Source organism: Balaenoptera ricei, chromosome 19 (genome assembly GCF_028023285.1).
Source record: "Balaenoptera ricei isolate mBalRic1 chromosome 19, mBalRic1.hap2, whole genome shotgun sequence".
In the NCBI taxonomy this organism is placed as follows: domain Eukaryota; kingdom Metazoa; phylum Chordata; class Mammalia; order Artiodactyla; family Balaenopteridae; genus Balaenoptera; species Balaenoptera ricei.
The window spans coordinates 50,460,407-50,479,354 of NC_082657.1; the positions used below are offsets into that span (position 1 = coordinate 50,460,407).

Sequence of the window (18,948 nt, forward strand, 5' to 3'; positions counted from 1 at the left end):
GGCTGGCATCCAGACATGCACTGCCTTTACCCTTGTAATCCAAAGCTACCTGAATGATTTTATCAACTAAGACTCACTCCTGGGTCCACAGACCAAATGCCTGTAGCAGGCAGTACACGTCTGACAGGTGCTGCATGTATGTGATCAGTGTTAGCACGTCTGGGAGGCTTGGCACCTACACCAGATCCCTAGGGCATCTACCAAGCTGGAGTATTGACTTAGATGAAGCAAAACATAAAAACCTGGACTTCCCTGGTGGCGCAGTGGTTAAGAATCCACCTGCCACACCATTGTAAAGCAATTATACTCCAATAAAGATGTTTAAAAAAAAAAAGAATCCTCCTGCCAATGCAGGAGACACGGGTTCGATCCTTGGTCGGGGAAGATCCCACATGGAGCAACTAAGCCCGTGCGCCGCAACTATTGAGCCTGCGCTCTAAAGCCTACGAGCCACAACTAGAGCCCATGTGCCTAGAACCCATGCTTCACAACAAGAGGAACCACCACAATGAGAAGCTTGCACACCAAAACGAAGAGTAGCCCCCGTTTACCGCAACTAGAGAAAGCCCGCACGCAGCAATGAAGACCCAACACGCCAAAAAATTAATTAATTAATTAATTTTAAAAAAGAAAAACATAAAAGCCTGCCCAGTGCTGCAAACGACAGAAGCACTGAAACAGGAAGATGCATTACTCAACGTTTCCTTAGAACCAGGTGTCTAACACAGAGCTATTTGGGCCATACCTACATGTTTGAGGTATATTTCTCTATAGTCACTCACCTTTTTACTGAAATTTATTTGTAAAGAAAACTTCATAACACTTACTTTGAGAGGAAAACAATTCTAACTTGCCAAAATGAGAAGGTAACATCAAGGAGAGCAAAATAATGTAAATTCGAGTGAGAAAGCATTGCCTGCTGAACTAGGGATCTGTTCTCTCTTTTTGGAAAAGGGAGACTAGCAAGGGTTAGAGAGGTGTTTGAAATATATTAGCACCAGACTGAGTCTTTCTCCTAGAGCAGTCATTCTCAGCTGGGAGGTGGATTTTGTCCCCCAGGTGACATTTGGCAATGCCTAGAAATATCTTTGGTTGTCAGAACTGGGGGTGGCGGCGCTACTGGCATCTAGTGGGTGGAGGTCAGGATGCTGTAAACATTCTACCCTGCACAGGGCAGCCGCCCCACAGCAAAGAATTGTTTGTTTCTCAGCTGAGGCTGAGAAACCCTGTCCTAGAGAAGTAAGAAGGATTGAAAAAGAACTGAAAAGAAATTTCCTCACTCTGGGATTCAATGTTATTTAATGCAGGATCCAAGTACCATGTTACACCATCCAACATTAACTAATGGCACATAATCCACACTTAGAAAACGCTGTTTAAATGATGAGATGTCTTGGAACGAAAGCACCAGTGCTAAAAGAACAATGTTATCAGAAAGCTCATCTCAGAGAAGTCCACAGACCCAGCGGCAGTACTAGTTCATGCTGTGCTGCATGCTGTTCTTACAGTCAACATTTATTAAGCACCTACTATGTGCAGCCACTGTGCTGGGAACTGGTAAGGTGTGATTCCAGTAAGAGGTATACAGGCCAGTGGGGGAGGCAAGGAGGTAAATAAATGAGTAGAAAACAGTATCATGGGAAAGTGTGTGCAGCTAAAGGGAAGATGAGAAAATACCCACTGGGGATGGTGGCAGGGGGTTGCCAGGGAAGGTGATGATTCCAGTTCTTAGCACTCCCAAGGAGCTCCCTCTAGTTAGAAGCAGAGCTAATTCAAAAGCAATGCATGGCTTCTGGCTTCTGGCAGAGTGCATGAATCCAAACACTTCTAACACTAATTGTAGTATGGATTAAGATGTGTAAATATACTCTAAAATAACTTTAAAGAAAAAAAAAGCAGTACGCTTGGAATATCCATTGCATTGCTGTTTACACTTGAAGAAAGAAAACTGGAAACAACTTAAATGCCAAACCACAGGAAAGCAGTTACCATAATCTGAGAACTAATTGCTGTTTATTGAGTCCTGACCGTGTGCCAATGGGTATATATCCAGTGTAGCACAATGATTATACCTTTTTCTCCTTGTAGCGACTGCGAGAATTAATCCTCCCATTCCCAGGGAAAAGTCAGACTCAGAGAAGACATGGAAAGGGAGTCTTTTCAACCAATGCTGCAGAAACTACTAGAAATCCTTACTTAAAAAAAAAAATTAAGCATAACCCTTACCTCACACCACGCATAAAAATAACTTGAAATGGATCATAGACATAACTGCAAAACCTAAAACTATAAAAATTCTAGGAGAAAATATTTGTGGCTTTGAGTTGGGCAAAATTTTCTTATATTTGACACCAAAAGCACAAACCATAAAAAAAAAATGGTGTTGGGGGGAGAAACAATAGGAATAAGTTAGAATAATGTTGTTATCAGAGTATTTGTTTTTATAGTTATCATCTATCTTTGGCAAGTGATATGGATCTCCCATTTATGGTAGTGATATAATGTTTCCTTTTTAAATAAATGTGACTAGGTTTCCAAAACGTGAATGACCCTAAGGAAAAAATGTGCAGGTAAGATATGTACAGACTCTGAAGCTAGAACACTTGAGTGCAAATTCTGGCTCCACCTTGCCTTGGGAGAGGTCAGCATTCTCTTCTCGCCTCAGGTTCCTCATCTGTAAAATGGCCTTGATACAAAATTCTGACCTCAAAGCGTTATGGGAGTATTTACCGAGTTTCTATATATGGAAAACTTAGAACATGGGATGGTATGCGGTAGCTCAGTATTTACTATTATTATTATTCACTATTATAAATAGCAGTAAAGATGGGTTTTGGAAAACTTAAGCTTTCTCTTTTTTATTTTTTCAAAGCAAAGGCTTTTATTATGTGGTAATTTTACAGTTTTAACTTTAAAGGCAACTTATCCACCCCCACTCCCCAAATATATTCCAAGACCAGTAAACTTCTCTCTTTTATTTTTGAATGATTTCCTTTATTGCTGTTGCTTTTGTACCATCAATAGAGATCTGTGAACAAAATACTTGACTGTGAAAGAAAGAAACAAACACAGTGTGGAACTAGTCACGTGGGACCCCTGAACACTCTGAACAGCTCCTGCTTCAAGAAAGTTGCTGATGTCCTTCTGAAGGACTCCAACCTCTGATCTCCAACCTCTGACCTTCAACTTCTGACCTCCAACAAGCAAGGAGACTCAAGAGTAGAAGAACAGAGTGTGGAGAGTCCATACTTCTGCTCTTCTCAGAAAAAAGGGACAGTGGACAAAGGGACTCCAGCAGACCTTTTTGCCTGAAAGCTTCCTTGGAGCAACACGATAAAAAAGAAAACAAAACAAAACAAAAAGGAGAGAAGCAGAAGTCAGTAGCTGGAGGGCCTTTAGCTCGACAGCTCTGTGGATGGAAACCTCTGCAGAGAGTTACCCTCTCTATGCATCAAAGAAAATAACTACCACCAAGAAAGTAACCGAGTTCATGAGGATACGAAGCAACTGGAACTCTTACACATCGCCCTTGGGAGCATACAATCATTTTGGAAGACTGTTTGCCAATTCTAATAAAGTGAAATATACACCTGCCCTATGAAGCAGCAATCCTACTCCTAGTATTAACCTAGAAAACTCAAGATCTATGTCCACAAAAAGAACAAACAAGAATGTGCATTGCTACTATATTCATGCTATGAATAATATGCAGTTCCAAAAGCTGAAAACAATCAATAGAAGAATGGATATACAAACTGTGGTATAATCACACAGCGGAAGACTACTCAGCAAGAAAAAGGAACAAACTGGTGATCCATGCAACAACATGGATGAATCTCAAAAACATTTTGAGCAAAAGAGGCCAGACATGAAAGAGCACATGCTACATCATTCCATTTACTCGAATGCAAGGACAGGCAAAAAACTAATCTACAGTAACAGAAATCAAACAGTGATTGTCTAGGGTAGGTGGTAGTGGTAGGAACTGACTAGAAAGGGGCATGAGCAAATCCATAGTGATGGAAATATCCTGGTTCTTGACTGGGGTGGTGGTCACCTGGGTATACACAATTGTCAAAAGCCATCTGTACTGGGATGAATAGTGTCCCCCCAAAATTCATGTCCACTGGAATCTTAGAATGTGACCTTATTTGGAAATAGGGGCTTTGCAGATTTAATTCGTTAAATTAGAGTGAGGTCATACCAGATGACAGAAGGCCCTAATCCAATGATTGGCGTCCTTATAAGAAGAGAAAATAGAGACACACAGGGAGGATACAACGTGACGATCAAGACAGAGATCAGAATGACATGTCCACAAGCCAAGGAATTGTGAGCAACCACCAGAAGCCAGGAAGAGGCAATGAAAGGTCAAAGAAATCATGGCCCTGTTGACACCTTTATTTTGGATTTCTAGCCTCCAGGCCTGTGAGAGAACACACTTCTGTTCTTTTAAGCCACCAAATTTGTGGTACTTTGTTACGGTAGCCCTAGGAAACTAACAAACCATCAAACAGAATGTTTAAGGTCTGTGCCTTTTATTTTAAGTAATTATACTACAATTTTTTAAGTTGCAAATAGCTCATTGGAAACAGCAAGCTGGTGATGAGGCTTCCTTTGGCTTCTGCTTCACCAAATTAGACAGAACACCTGAAGGAGAGCCAGGCAATGCTGTTCAGAATCCACATTTAGCGGGAGAACCGGGGCACTGCCCAGGGAGCCCCTCCCTCCCAATGGCTCTCCCTTCACACTCAACCACCCTCCGCATCTGTTCCCTCTGCCCACAGCAAAATGCCTCTTTTACCCTCTCAGACACAAATACTATGGGGACTACAGGCAGCACTACCCAAGAAAGCCACCCTGCAGATGCCCCATTCAAAAATGAGCCAACCCACTTCCGAGGGAGGTCCAAGCCTTAGAATTAAAGGCTGCAGAAAAGCCTGATTAGGGGCCAAGAGCCTTAACCCAGCTCTTCAGTAACTCACAAATTTATTATCTGAAATATCAACCTTAAGGAATCTTCCATTCCTTTGCTTTCTGCAGCCCAGACACTTACAAAAGGGGAATTTTTATTTCATTATTTTGCTTCATCTTAGAAGCCCATGACCCTGAGAACTTGCCAGTCACTTGTCTAAGCACACCGGCAGATATCTGCATGAGGATTGGCATCAGCAAAGGTCAGGAAGGTCACTGAATGCAAAGACCACCTGGCCCAATCCGCACTGGATGCTCTGATCCCCATTCCGGATCCCCCACATTTATGGCCAAGGAACTTGCCAGGCATGAACTCACCGAATCCTCACAACAAGGCTAGAGGTAGGACCATTATTATCTTTAATTTTCGATGAGGGCACTGAGGACCAGAGAGGTGATATAACTTGTCTGAGGTCACACAGCAGTACACAGAGGAGGGATTTGAGCCCAGACAAATTGGCCTGGAAGTCTTAACCACTGGCTGCACTGCCAAGTGGATGCCTCTTCTTTGGATTGGGCACTGGATTCCCCAGTGACTGAGAACCCGAAGGTTTGTTAAATATCCAGACTCCTTCAACTTTTTTCCCTTCTTGAGAAACAATAGAGCAGTGAGTCCCAAAGTCTACTGGGACATCCTCCAAAGCATTATATAAACAAAAACTGAGTGTAACAGGATTAAGGTTGTTTAATTTTGTCTTTTGGGTTTTGGAATGTTTTGTTTTGAGATGAAAGTTAACCAAACGACAACAGAGCTAAACTGAAAAAAAGGCTAAGATCAGAAACATGCATTTTTTCCCAACTGGATGGAAAACCCCAGTTGTCAGGGTTTTTTTGTTGTTGTTTTTGCTGCATCACATGGCTTGTGGGATCCTAGTTTCCTGGCCAGGGATTGAACCCGGACCCACGGCAGTGAAAGCACAGAGTCCTAACCACTAGACCACCAGGGGATTCCCAAAACCCCAGTTTCTGTTGTCCATTACACCAGGAAGGAGTTTGGAGCTGGGTTTGCTAAAAAAGAATCAAACCAATGGTTCCTTACTTTAGGAAAAGACACTTCAGTCCATATGTACTGACTCTGTACATGTCCCTAGACCCTCTCCAGAGGAGTCCACAGTAGCTGTTGGCTCAGTCAAAGAACCGTCTCCAGTAGGGTGGCACAGCACATTAAAAAACCAAAGGGAGGGAATTCCCTGGCGGTCCAGTGGTTAGGACTTGGTACTTTCACTTCGGTGGCCCGAGTCAATCCCTAGTCAGGGAAGCAATAACCTGCAAGCCACGTGGCGTGGCCAAAAAAGAAAGAAAAGACCAAGGGGAATTTACTCCAGGAGTACAGGGATGGTTCAATATTAAGAAACTTCTTTTTTTTTATTTGGCTGTACTGCACAGCTCACAGGATCTTAGTTCCCTGACCAGGGACTGAACCCAGGCCACGGCCATGAAAGCCCAGAATCTTAACCACTAGTCCACCAGGGAACTCGCAGAAACTTCTTAATATAGTATAACATAATGATAGATCCCAGGAAATCCATAAATGTTGAATAAGCATTTGACAAAATTTGACAAAAAACACACTTTCCTGATAAAAAATCCCAAAGTAGGAATCAATGGATAATTCCTTAATAAGATAAAATATATAAATCTCAGTCAAAAGCCAGCATTTTGCTTAACTAGAAAACACCAAACACCAGACGCATTCCCACTAAAGTCAGATATAACACACATGTGCACACTATCACTGTACAGGAGGTACTAGCCAGTGCAATTAGATAAGTTAAAGAAATGAGAGATAAAATAATTGGATGAAGGAATATAATGTACAGCACGGTGACTATAGTTAACAATACTGCATTGTATATTTGAAAGTTACTAAAGGAGCAAATCTTAAAAGTTCTCATTATAAGAAAAAAATTATAACTACTTGTGGTGACGAATGTTAACCAAACTTATTGTGGTAATCATTTCACACATATACATACATGGAATCATTATTTTGTACACCCAAAACTAATACAATGTTATATGTCAATTATATCTCAATTAAAAAAACAAAAAGTAAAGAATTGCATAGGAGGAATTGGAATTGGAAACATAGTTCTATTTATAGATGAAATGATTATAAGCTTAGAACAGCTAAAAGAATCAATTAAGAAACTACTACAGGGGTTTCCCTGGTGGCGCAGTGGTTGAGAGTCTGCCTGCCGGTGCGGGAGACGTGGGTTCGAACCCTGGTCTGGGAGGATCCCACATGCCGCGGAGCAACTGGGCCCACGAGCCACAACTACTGAGCCTGCGCGTCTGGAGCCTGTGCTCCGCAACAAGAGAGGCCGCGACAGTGAGAGGCCCGCGCACCGTGATGAAGAGTGGCCCCCGCTTGCCACAACTGGAGAAAGCCCTCGCACAGAAACGAAGACCCAACACAGCCAAAAATAAAAATTAAAAATTAAAAAAAAATAAAAGAAACTACTACAAACAATAGCCAGTTAGAAAAGACTCCATAAAAAACATAAAATATCTAGGAATAAACCTATCAAAAAATGTGCAAGATCCATACCAAAACACTGTAAACAATACTAAAGGACACAGAAGATTTAAACAAATGGAAAGACATACCATGTTCCTGGATAGGAACATCCAACATCATCAATATGTCCATTCTCTGAAGTTAATGTATAAATTTGAAGCAATCCCAATACATTTCATGAAAGAATATTTAAATAGCCAACAAATACATATTTTAAAGTGCTTAACCTCATTAGTCACTACAGAAGTGAAAATTAAAACCACAATTAATTACCACTACACACACACCAGAGTAAGTAAAATCCAAATGACCAACAAAACCAATTGTTGCAGGAACTAGGAATAACTGGAATTCTCAGATACCACTGGAAGGAGGGTAAATGGTTACATATCTATTTGGAACACAGTTTGGCGGTATTTTCTGAAGTTGAACATATGCATATCCCATGTATAAGTTCTCTCGTAAGTAAATATCCAACAGAAATGTATATATAGGGGCACCAAAAGCCATGTGTTACAATGTTCTTGGCAGCATTATTCATGATAGCCAAAAACTGGGAACAACTTAATTGTCCATCAGCAGGAGGACAGACTTAAAAAACCTCACAAATATAATGTTGAGCAAAAGAAACCAAATACAAAAGAATCCATTTATATAAAGTTTTTAAAAAAATCAAAACTAATCTATGACATAAGAAATGAGGATGATAATTACCTTTTGGAAGAGGGCGATGTAGTAATAACTGCTTGGGGACCGGAGAGGGGCTTCTCCATGCTGGTACTGCTCCAGTTCCAGAGCTGGGTAATAGTTCACTTTACTATATGATGATTCATCAAGCCGTATACTTACAATTTGTTCCCTTTCCTGTATGTGTGTTATACTTCAGTTTTTATTAAAACAATTCCAGTAAAAACACCAACACGTGTGTGTGTAATTATATACCAGATTTCAAAGTTCAAATAGAAAAACAAATAAGCAAGAGTAGCCTGAAAGAGATCTAAAAATAAGGGGCAGCCCTTCAATACACCAAAAGATATTTTTAAATATTGTAAACCGTAGCAAGCAAAACCGTGAACATGAATGAACATGAATAGACAGAGAAACCAATGGAAAAGAGTAGCAAGTTCTGAAACAGACCCACATATGTATGAGAAAAAAAGCTTATGACAAACAGCTTACAATAAAAGTAGCTTTTCAATTCAGCAGAGAAAAGATAGCCATCTGAAAAAAAAAAAAAAGTTGGATCTATACCTTACAGCATACCTCAGGATAAATTCCAAATGGATCAAAATTTGGATGTAAAATAACAGAAGAAAATAAATAACATGTTATCTTGAAGTGGGGCAGACCTTTGTACCTATGATTCAACATTCAGAAGCCATAAAAGAAATGACTGATAAATTTGACAGCAAAAAATAAAAACACATGCAAACAAAACCAACCAACCATCAACAAAATAAAAGAGAAACAACTAAGTTAGACATGACTTTTATCAAAGGCAAAATGCCAACCTTCCCTAGTAGATAATCAGTTCCTAGAAATAAAGAAAAAGGCAACCATACAATTTTTTTTTTAAGATTTTTTTTTGATGTGGACCATTTCCAAAGTCTTTATTGAATTTGTTACAATATTGCCTCTGTTTTATGTTTTGGTTCTTTGGCCTCCAGGCATGTGGGATCTTAGCTCCCGGACCAGGGATAGAACCCGCACCCCCTGCATTGGAAGGCGAAGTCTTAACCACTGGATTGCCAGGGAAGTCCCTACAATCCAATTTTTAAAATAAGCAGAATACTAATAGTAAGAGAGTCATAGAAAAAGAGATAGAAATGGCCCGTAAACACATATTCTAAGTTTAAAACTTTCATTACAAATTTAAATGAAGACTCAATTGAGGAGGACTTCCCTTGTGGAGCAGTGGTTAAGAATCCGCCTGCCAATGCAGGGCACACGGGTTCAATCCCTGGTCCGGGAAGATCCCACATGCCGCGGAGCAACTAAGCTCATGCGCCACAACTACTGAAGCCCACGCGCCTAGAGCCCGTGCTCCACAACGAGAGAAGCCACCGCAATGAGAAGCCCGCGCACTGCAACAAAGAGTAGCCCCCGCTCTTCACAACAAGAGAAAGCCTGCGTGCAGCAACGAAGACCCAACACAGCCAAAAATAAAATAAATAGATAAATATTAAAAAAAAAAAAGACTCAATTGAGTCACTGTTTTTCACCTATCAGATTGGTAAAAATCCAATGATGTGACAATTTAACGAGCTGACAAAGAGGTGAGAAAACAGTAACTTCTCAACCAAAGCTGGTGGAGGTGCAAATTGGTACTAACTTAAGGAGGGCAAGTTGGCAATATCTCTTGAAATTACAAATGCAGATACCTAGCAATCTCATTTCTGGGAATTTATCCTGCACATATAATAAGCACTGGCAAAATGCCACCTATACAAGCAATGTCTGTGATAACAGAATGGAAACAACTGCTATCACACAATAGAACTGCGTAATATATTCAGTGAAACAAGCAAGGCACAGAACAGCACCGTGTATTCTAGTTTGTAACTTGTGTCGGCAGAAGTGACAAAGCATTAAATATATGTGATATATGCTATTATATATAGTTAATATATGTTATATAGAACACATATATATATACATATTTGTATATGCTTGTATTTGTATAAAGAGATGCTGTATTAGAATAATTCACACTAAAGTGTGAGAGAGTGGCAGCTCAGAACCTCTTAGAGATGGTGCATCCGTAAAAGAAGATGCTTGTTAACCAAAATAAATGTGTAATTTGATGGACTTTTTGTCAGGATGATAAAGTGAATTGGAAAAATGCATATACTGCAAGTTCAGAGATTTTGGGGGTCATGAGGGTAGCCATATATCAGGAGATTCCACAGCTTTGCCAAGGATCAGCTTTAATTAGGTTAAATCCAATAAACTAAAAACAGTTACCTGGGGGGGACTTCCCTGGTGGTCCAGTGGGTAAGACTCTGCGCTCCCTATGCAGGGGGCCTGGGTTCGATCCCTGGTCGGGGACCTAGATCCTGTATGTGTGCCGCAACTAAGAAGGCTGCATGCTACAACAAAAGATCCCTCGTGGTGCAATGAAGAGCCCATGTGGCGCGATGAAGATCCTGTGTGCCGCAACTAAGACCCGGCGCAGCCAAAATAAATAAATTAAATTAATTAATTAAAAAAAACAAAAACAGTTACCTGAGGGAGGAAGGTATGAGGTGGTTATGGAACAAGAGTGAAAGAAAAACTTTGACTATAGTCCTTTATTATATGATGTTTAAACCATGTGAACATATTATCTAATCACAACAAGAGACTGTAAAAGAAGAGCTGCAGTTCATGAGCTCCTAAGCCTTGATCAAGACCCACAAAATCTATCCCAGCTCATGTTCCAAGAGCCTCTGTCATTTATCAACAGGTAATCTTAAATATTTACGAGGAGTTTTATTACCCTGTAACAGCTGACTTTGCCAGAAACATCTTATGTCAATAATGCTATACAAGACATTGTGAGATAGAAAGATCTTGGGCAACTCACTTAACCTCCCTTAAACTTCAGTTTTCTCTTTGGCAAAGCAAGATAAAGACAAAAGAACATCCCAGAATTGCTGTGGAGTGCAATGTGAGCGTTTCCAGAACTGCAAAGCAGCACTGAACAAGTTCTGTATACAACAGCTGCTCTACAGCCAACCCTCTGCTAGAATAAATGTTACTTGACTGAGGGTGCTTCTCAAAGGTCAGCGTGCTTAAGAATCACCTGGAGAGGCTGTTAAAACACAGGCTTTTAGGGCCGACCCTCAGAGATGTGATTCAGTAGGTCTGGAGCTCAGGAACTTACATTTCTAACAAGCTTGGGTGATACTGATGCAGCTGGTTTAAGGACTACATTTGAGTGGTCTTGTCCAGAGCAGGGCTCCTCAAACTGTGATATGTATACAAATGGCTTGGGAATCTTGTTAAAATACAGGTTCATAAGGTCTGGGGTGGGACACAGGACTCTGAATTTCTAACAAGCTCCCAGGTGTTGTAGATGCTCCTGGTCTGCAGACTACACTTTGAGGACCAAGGTTCTGGAATATCCAGCTCCATTTGTTTAGATGAGGAAGCTGTGCCAGGGAAAAAGTAAATGACTTGCCCAAGGCCACTTGGACAGTAAGGTGAAACACTGTCCAGGTGAAACCCCATCCAGGGAGGCGGCCACTCCTCAGGAGTGCCTTCCCTGCCGTGCCCAGACCTATATCACAAACCTGCCTGAGCCAGCAAGTGATGCCAGCCCTTTAGAAAATGGTGTGGAAATTTACTAAATCATACACAGTCCTCTGTGCTTCTGAGAGATCAGTCACTTACCGGGGAGCTTAGCTCAAATCACCAGTCTGTTCTTTACAAAAATGCACTTTTGGCCAAATTATTTCTTTAGCTGAGTCACTTTCCCCTCCAGTGACTCGCACCTTTGACAGGCACAGCTGTTAAAACGTGAGGAAGACACCAGCACTTCTCAACGTATCTGATTGTGGGGAGAAGAGGGTGAGGAGAAGCAGAAATGGGAGTGGGGAAGCTGATCCTTGGGAAAGCTGAGGAATTTCCTGATATATGGCTCCCTCACGCCCTCAAAACCCTACAGAATTGCACTGTACGCATTCTTCCAACTCACTTTACCACCCTGACAAAAAGTCCATCGAATTACAGATTTATTGGGGTTAACAAGCATCTTCTTTTCAGGATGCATTGTCTCTGAGCTGCCAATCTTTCACACTTTAGTGTGAACTACTCTAATACAGGAGGAAGGGGGTGGAATTCTGAACATAAAGTCTCTGGAGCAATTCATGCAGAGGGGGTCTTACCTGAGATGAAGCTTCATCTGGGAGCACAGCTGCTGGTAAACCACAGCTGCGACATTGGCTCTGCACCACATTCACCAGCAGGCCTCACCCCATACCCCTGATGCCTTCTGGCTGTTGAGTAGTTCCTGGGCCTGGCCCTGCCACTAACCTGTTGCATGACTGAGTAAATCACACAGTTTTAGGGACTTTCAGAGCTGGAAGTTTCTAAACCTAGAACCTCAGTTTCTAATCCAAAAAACACATGGTCTCTAATGGCCTGTCTAAGCTTGGTTTCCCCACAAGCAGAGCCTGAGACGGGGTTCGCTTTTATATGAGTTATTGAGGGAGAGCTCGCCGGAGAAAACTTTCAGGTGAAGGAGTGAGGGGAGAGGATAGGGAAGGGCAGGTCTTGGGGGTGCTAAAGCATTTTTAAATAACACCAGAGGACTTCCCTGGTGGCGCAGTGGTTAAGAATCCGCCTGCCAATGCAGGGGACACAGGTTTGAGCCCTGGTCGTGGAAGATCTCACATGCCGCGGAACAACTAAGCCTGTGTGCCACAACTAGTGAGCCTGCGCTCTAGAGCCCACAAGCCACAACTACTGAAAGCCCACGCACCACAACTATTGAAGCCCACATGCCTAGAGCCCATGTTCCGCAACAAGAGAAGCCACCACAATGAGAAGCCTGTGCACCACAACGAAGAGTAGCCCCCGCTCACCGCAGCTAGAGAAGGCCCGCGCACAGCAACGAAGACCCAACGCAACCAAAAATAAATAAATAAATTTATTAAAAATAAATAACTAAATAAATAACACCAGAGTCCTCCCACCCTAGGGCAAGGCGGCTGGGTTTTCATACCCCTGACTAGTCAGTGGCCTCCCCTGCCCCAGGGGGTGTGACCCCACCAAGTAACTCTGGCAAGGTGGCTTAGAGAATGACATGGGGTCTGCTGTTCGTGACAGCCCGGAAATAGGTACAACAGTGGCTAAAGGGGATCTGGTGGGCACCAATACTTCCTTCCAGTTCTGAGAGTCCCTCAAATATGTTTCCAAACAAGAGGCCCCCCAAATCACAAAAGACAGAAGGTGAGAAAAGAATACAAGCATATTTTTCATTTTCAGAAGCATCCTGGAATCTGCACTTAGAATAAGTCCTCACTGTTTCCCCTGACTTCCCCACACACTGCAAGGTGACCCCTCCCCCAACTCCACCCACTGTCCAAGCAGACACTGACCTCCAGCTACACATCAAACCGACTCCTCCTTAAGGACTATGTCTGTTCTCTCTGCCCAGAACGTCCCACCCCAGATTTCTGCCCAGCTGCTTCCTTGTCAACTCAAACATCACCTGCATAGAGCGGCTTCTCTGACCTGCCCAGGTCATTCCCTGGGGCACTTCTGCATTTACCTTGGCTGTGTTCACTTGTATGTTATCTTGTAAGAATGGCCTCCAGAGCCTTGTTCTGACCTCATCACTGTGTCCCCAGAGCCTATGCACACAGAAGACAATAACATCTGATGAACAATATCTGAGTGAATGAGTAGGACATTTGGGCCGGATGCTGAAATGCCAATAGAGAAGGAGAACTAGGTCAGCTAAACACTCAGCCCAAGAAGCTGGAGGAAAAACCCCGCCCAAGGCCAGGATGGGGAAGGACAGAATACACCAAGAGCTTCCTTGGCTACTTGATTCCCTTCTCTCTCAGCTCCCTCTCTCAACTACCCTTCAACGTAGGACCAGAGTTAGCACCAACCCTGGGGAGATCCTTCACCTTTTAGAAAGGCACAAACCCCTCAAAACGACCAAGGGCATCTGGATTCCAGTTCTAGCTCTAGCTCTGAGCCTCCCCTTCCCCGCTGGTACCTGGGTGGGGCGCAAGGATCATGCCAGCCTGGCAGGGTTGCTGAGAGCACCGGCCCGTGGCACGGCGGCGCCGCAAACGCACATCACTGCACACTTAAACCAGGGCAGGGTGCATTCCTGCCCCTGGCTGCTTCTGTGGCTCCTCCAGCTCCAGAAGAGTCTCCACCGCAGCCGCACCAGCTCTGGGCACCTGAGATGCCCCACATGTTACCCAGCATCTCCCACATGCCAGGCACTGTGCCAGGCGCTCGCTCATCTGTCCGGTGACACCGAATTATCATCGGTACCCACACCTCTTGGTACCATTATCTCCATTTTACAAGTAAGGAGACTAAGGCTGAGAGATTCAGCCACTGGCAGAAAGACACGGCTAGCAAGTGGGGGGCATCGGCCACTTTTATCTGGTTTATTTAAGTGGTTTGGCACCATGGGTTCACTGAAGAGAGCAGTCCTGGAAGGAAGGATCATTACCTTCATTGCACAGAGAAGGAAACTGCCGGCGCGCGTGTGGCCTGGTGGGCAGTCTCCGCTGCACTCAGGAACCCTTCGTGGGGCGTGCAGACTGGCCGCAGCTTGCGGCCTCCTGGGTCAGTGCGTGTACTCTGGCTGCCCAGCCACCACCAGCTCCGTTTAGCAGATGCAGAGGACGAGGCTCCAGGAGATGCAAGGGCTGAGCGTTGAGACCCTGCAAGAGAGCCTGAGAGCAGGGACCGCCTCACCCCGCAAGCACACAGGCTGTGGCGAGCTGCCGCTGGGTCCCAGGTTGGCCCCTGGCTCAGCTGGAGCGGCTCACCTGAGGCGGCAGACGCAGGCAGCTGTGTCTGGCGGTACGTGCTGTCCCCGCCCTTGCCCTCTGTCCCCTCCCTCCTTCTTCCTGGATGACTAGGCAACAAACCCAGTTTCCTCGGAGGACAGTGCCCGGGATGCTCTGGAGGGACCTGGATGCCCACGTCCTACTCTAATTTCACATGCAGTACCAAGAATGAAGGGTTTCACGTTTGAAAGTCGAGCATTGTGAATTCCCCATGTTAGCAAACTAAAAAAGAAAAACCTATGATCACCTCAGCAGATGTAGTAGATTTTGTCCCTTTGACAAAATCCAACATCCACTGTCAAGGAAACTCTCAGCAAATTATGAATAGAAGGGAATTTCCTCAACCTGAAAAAGGGCATCTATGAGAAACTTACATGGTGAACGACTGAATGTTCTCCCCCTAAAATTAGGAACAAGATGAGCTAATAAACGAGCTCAGCAAGGTTGCAGGACACAAGATCAACATATAAAAATCTACTGAATTTCTCGGGCTTCCCTGGTGGCACCGTGGTTAAGAATCCGCCTACCAATGCAGGGGACGCGGGTTCGAGACCTGGTCCGGGAAGACCCCACATGCCGCGGAGCAAATAAGCCGGTGCGCCACAACGACTGAGTCTGCGCTCTAGAGCCCACGAGCCACAACTACTGAGTCTGCGCTCTAGAGCCCACGAGCCACAGCTACGGAAGCCCGGAAGCCCGCGCACCTAGAGCCCATGTTCCGCAACAGGAGAAGCCACCGCAATGGAAGCCGGCGCACTGCAAGGATCAGTAGCCCCAGCTCCCCGCAACTAGAGAAAGCCCACGTGCAGCAACGAAGACCCAACGTAGCCATAAATAAATAAATAAATAAATGTTCTTTAAGAAAAAAAAGTTCTGGAAATAGGGATAATGGTTACACAACATTGTAAATGTGCTTAACATCACTGAATTGTACACTTAAAAATGTTTAAAATGGTATGTTATGTATATTTTACCACAGTAAAAAAAAAGAGGAGGGTTCTCTGCTTTTCTCAGCCTAAGGGGTGTCTGGAACAGCCCTCCTCCCATAGGACCGACAGCCTTCCCCTCTCACAGGACAAGACTCTCATGATCCTTTGCTCCATGGAGCCAGGATCACCAGGGGGTCAGGCTCTCACCCCTGCAGCCCACCCCTTCCGCCACCCAATAACTGACCGGCCTCAATCCCTTTGCTCCTGCTGTTCCCTGAGCAGAATGCCCTCCCCCCCTTCCCCTGCCAGCCTAATTCTCCCTCCTCCCCACTTCCCCTCCCCCACACCCATACCCTCCCAGACTCTCTCACATGCTGCCCCTGACCCACATAAGGTGGCCAGTCCCCTGATTGCTCCAGCTGCCCCCTCTCCAAGGGGACTGTCCCTCTTCCCCCCCTGCCCCCTCCCCACCCTCTTCCTTTGACCTGATCACAGTGTCCTGAGCATCTATTCACTGTCCCAGCTCTGGCTGGGAGGTCCTCAGAGTCTCGGACTTCTCCTAATTCTGTCTCCTGACTTTTCAATTCTGGTTTAGGGACAGCATAGCCGATCAACTGCCAGGACTCGGGCTGCGCCAGTCCCTTCTTTACCAATTCAGGAATGTCCCTAGTGGAGAACAATGGAGAAAATAGAAATCTCGGTGAACAGAGCAGCTTTGTTTCTCATTTTTTGGCTCACAGAGGATGGACTGTGGGGACTTGGGCAGGCTCAGCACGGTGCCGAGAAGCCTGGCTTTGGCTTCTCCTTACTGATTTGGGACCTAGTAGAGCAAATCGGCTCGTTTCTCTAGGCCTCACTTTACCCACCTGAAAAATGGAGCTTGAGAAACTCCTTTTCGAGCTGAGTTGAGAGGGAGGAGTGGTGGAGGGGAAATGGGGATGTTTGCAGAGGTCCCCACTGTGGGGAGCGTCTTGGTCACACAAGGCCCAACTTCCCGCAAATGTTTGGCCTCACACTTGTTGAGGTTGGGTTCAAGCCCTGCTCTAACAAGGCTGCTGGCAGGGACACAGGCCCTGGCACACGGGCTCTGTTCTGGCTCATCATCAAACTTGCTCTGTTACACCTTCCAAGAGCAATGGGGCCTGTGTTTTATAACAGCTACTGCAATTGTAATTAAACATGCATTAGTAGTTTCGCATCCATCCCCCCCCCATCCCCACCAGAACATAAGCCCCACTGAATCCCTAGCTTAGTGCCTATCATGAGGCGAATTCAATCACCGTGTTAACTAATTAATGCAGGGAGGCCCGCAGTGGGGGCCTGGTCTGTCTTTTCTAACATGCATATATTGCAGCTAAAGGGGAATCAGACGCAGCCCCCTGTCCCCAAGCCACTTGGAACGGGGAGGTCTGGGGCCAGGGTAGAGTCGCCAGCCTCCCCTCTCATCACACACACCAGTCTGACCCAGGACCCTCCCTGGTTCCACCACGACCCCTACTCTTGCCCATGCCACCTGTATGAGAACGTGAAACTCGTTAAATGAGTCAGAGTTAAAGTCTGTTCTACATGCGCTTGTGACCCGAGCCTCTCCCGTGTGCCAGGGGTTGGCACACAAAGACAAAAAGCTACAAGCCTAGCCTGGAGCAGCTGACACTGATGGGGAGGCCTGGTCACAGAGCAGGTGGGTGAGAGAGAGGGAGGCACAGAGAGGACGGGAGGCTGGGAAGGGGCGGGCCTTCAAAACCTTTCTAACACATGATGAGAAGCCACTCAAGGTCCCTCACAAGGGGACCCAGCCTGAGTAAGGAGGGTTCCTCAAGAACTTCTGGAAATGTCTGTTACCAGAGTCGGTGGCCCATAGACTGGGAGTCGGGTCCATCTCTCCTCAACAGGGAGCACGCGGTGGGCAGCCTCAGGTTCTACCAGCAGCCCTCCATTCTCCTCCTACCCTCCCCCCACCGTTCCCACAGTGGGCCTCAAACCCAAACACAGGAGTGAACCTAGAAGAGACAAGGAGGAATCCAGCCTTCAGAGCGAGCATGGCCCTTGATTTCAGACTGCTAGCGTCCAAAACTGTAGGAGATAAAATGTCAGGTGCACGTAACATGCCCCAACTTTACCTCACGTGTCCGGCTTTACATCAGTTGCCAACACCTGTCCTTCCACACCTTTCTCCTTGCTCACACCAACACATGAGCGCATATATACATAGGGAAGAGGTATGCTTGTTTGTATGAATAAAATGGAATCGCCAGATCCATATAACTTGTTTTCTCCCCCACTTCACAGTGGGCATATCTGCAAGTCAGTATTCTAATTTTTTTATCCTGCGGATACAAACACACAATCAGTTATCCTACTCCATAAACAGGATCAGAGCAGAGAGGCTGAAGGTTGAGTATTGTAGATATTTTCAGTTGCACCAAAATCTCTCTTTTTTTCCTTCTTCTCTTCCTTCACCTGCAGCCCTGATGGGAAGCCTTCACCACCTTCTTCATGCTCATGTATCTATACAGAAATACACCGAATACAAGCGTGGGGTTTGGGGTCAAGTTTGGCTTTATTTGGAGTTTCTTTGCAAAAAGGGGATCATAATAGTACCTGTCTCTATTTCTTACTTTTCTCACTCAATAGTAAAATTCTTCAGGAAAATCCCTCCAAATCTTTTTTTTTTTTTTTGCTTTTTTTGTTTTTTTGGCTGTGCCACGTGTCTCTTTCAGGATCTTAGTTCCCCGACCTGGGCCCCTGGCAGTGAAAACACTGAGTCCTAACCACTGGATCACCAGGGAATTCCCCCTCCAAACCTTTTAATGGCTGCATAATATCCCCTGACTGAGGGACTTCTACTTTGTTTCCAGTTCTGGTGGTGGTGGTGGTGTGGTGTTTGTTTGTCTGACAGTAAACATCCAGGGACATTTATTTATTTATTTATTTTTCTTTGCAGCAAAGAGAGGGTTTATTTGCAAGGCAGCCCAGCGAGGAATCAGGAGAACAAACC

The 18,948-nt window shown here is 44.8% G+C and overlaps 1 protein-coding gene across 8 annotated transcripts in view; it reads right to left on the minus strand.

Moving 5' to 3' along the window:
• Positions 1-18,948, minus strand: part of IL34 (interleukin 34) — a 63,643-nt gene that overhangs the window by 24,924 nt on the left and 19,771 nt on the right. Inside the window, exon 3 of one of the 8 annotated variants that reach the window (XM_059904862.1) lies at positions 14,679-14,904. The exons of the other annotated variants lie outside the window; for them this stretch is intronic. The gene's annotated coding sequence lies outside the window, so the exon portion shown is untranslated. The remainder of the gene's footprint in view (positions 1-14,678; positions 14,905-18,948) is intronic. 8 annotated transcript variants of the gene reach the window in all.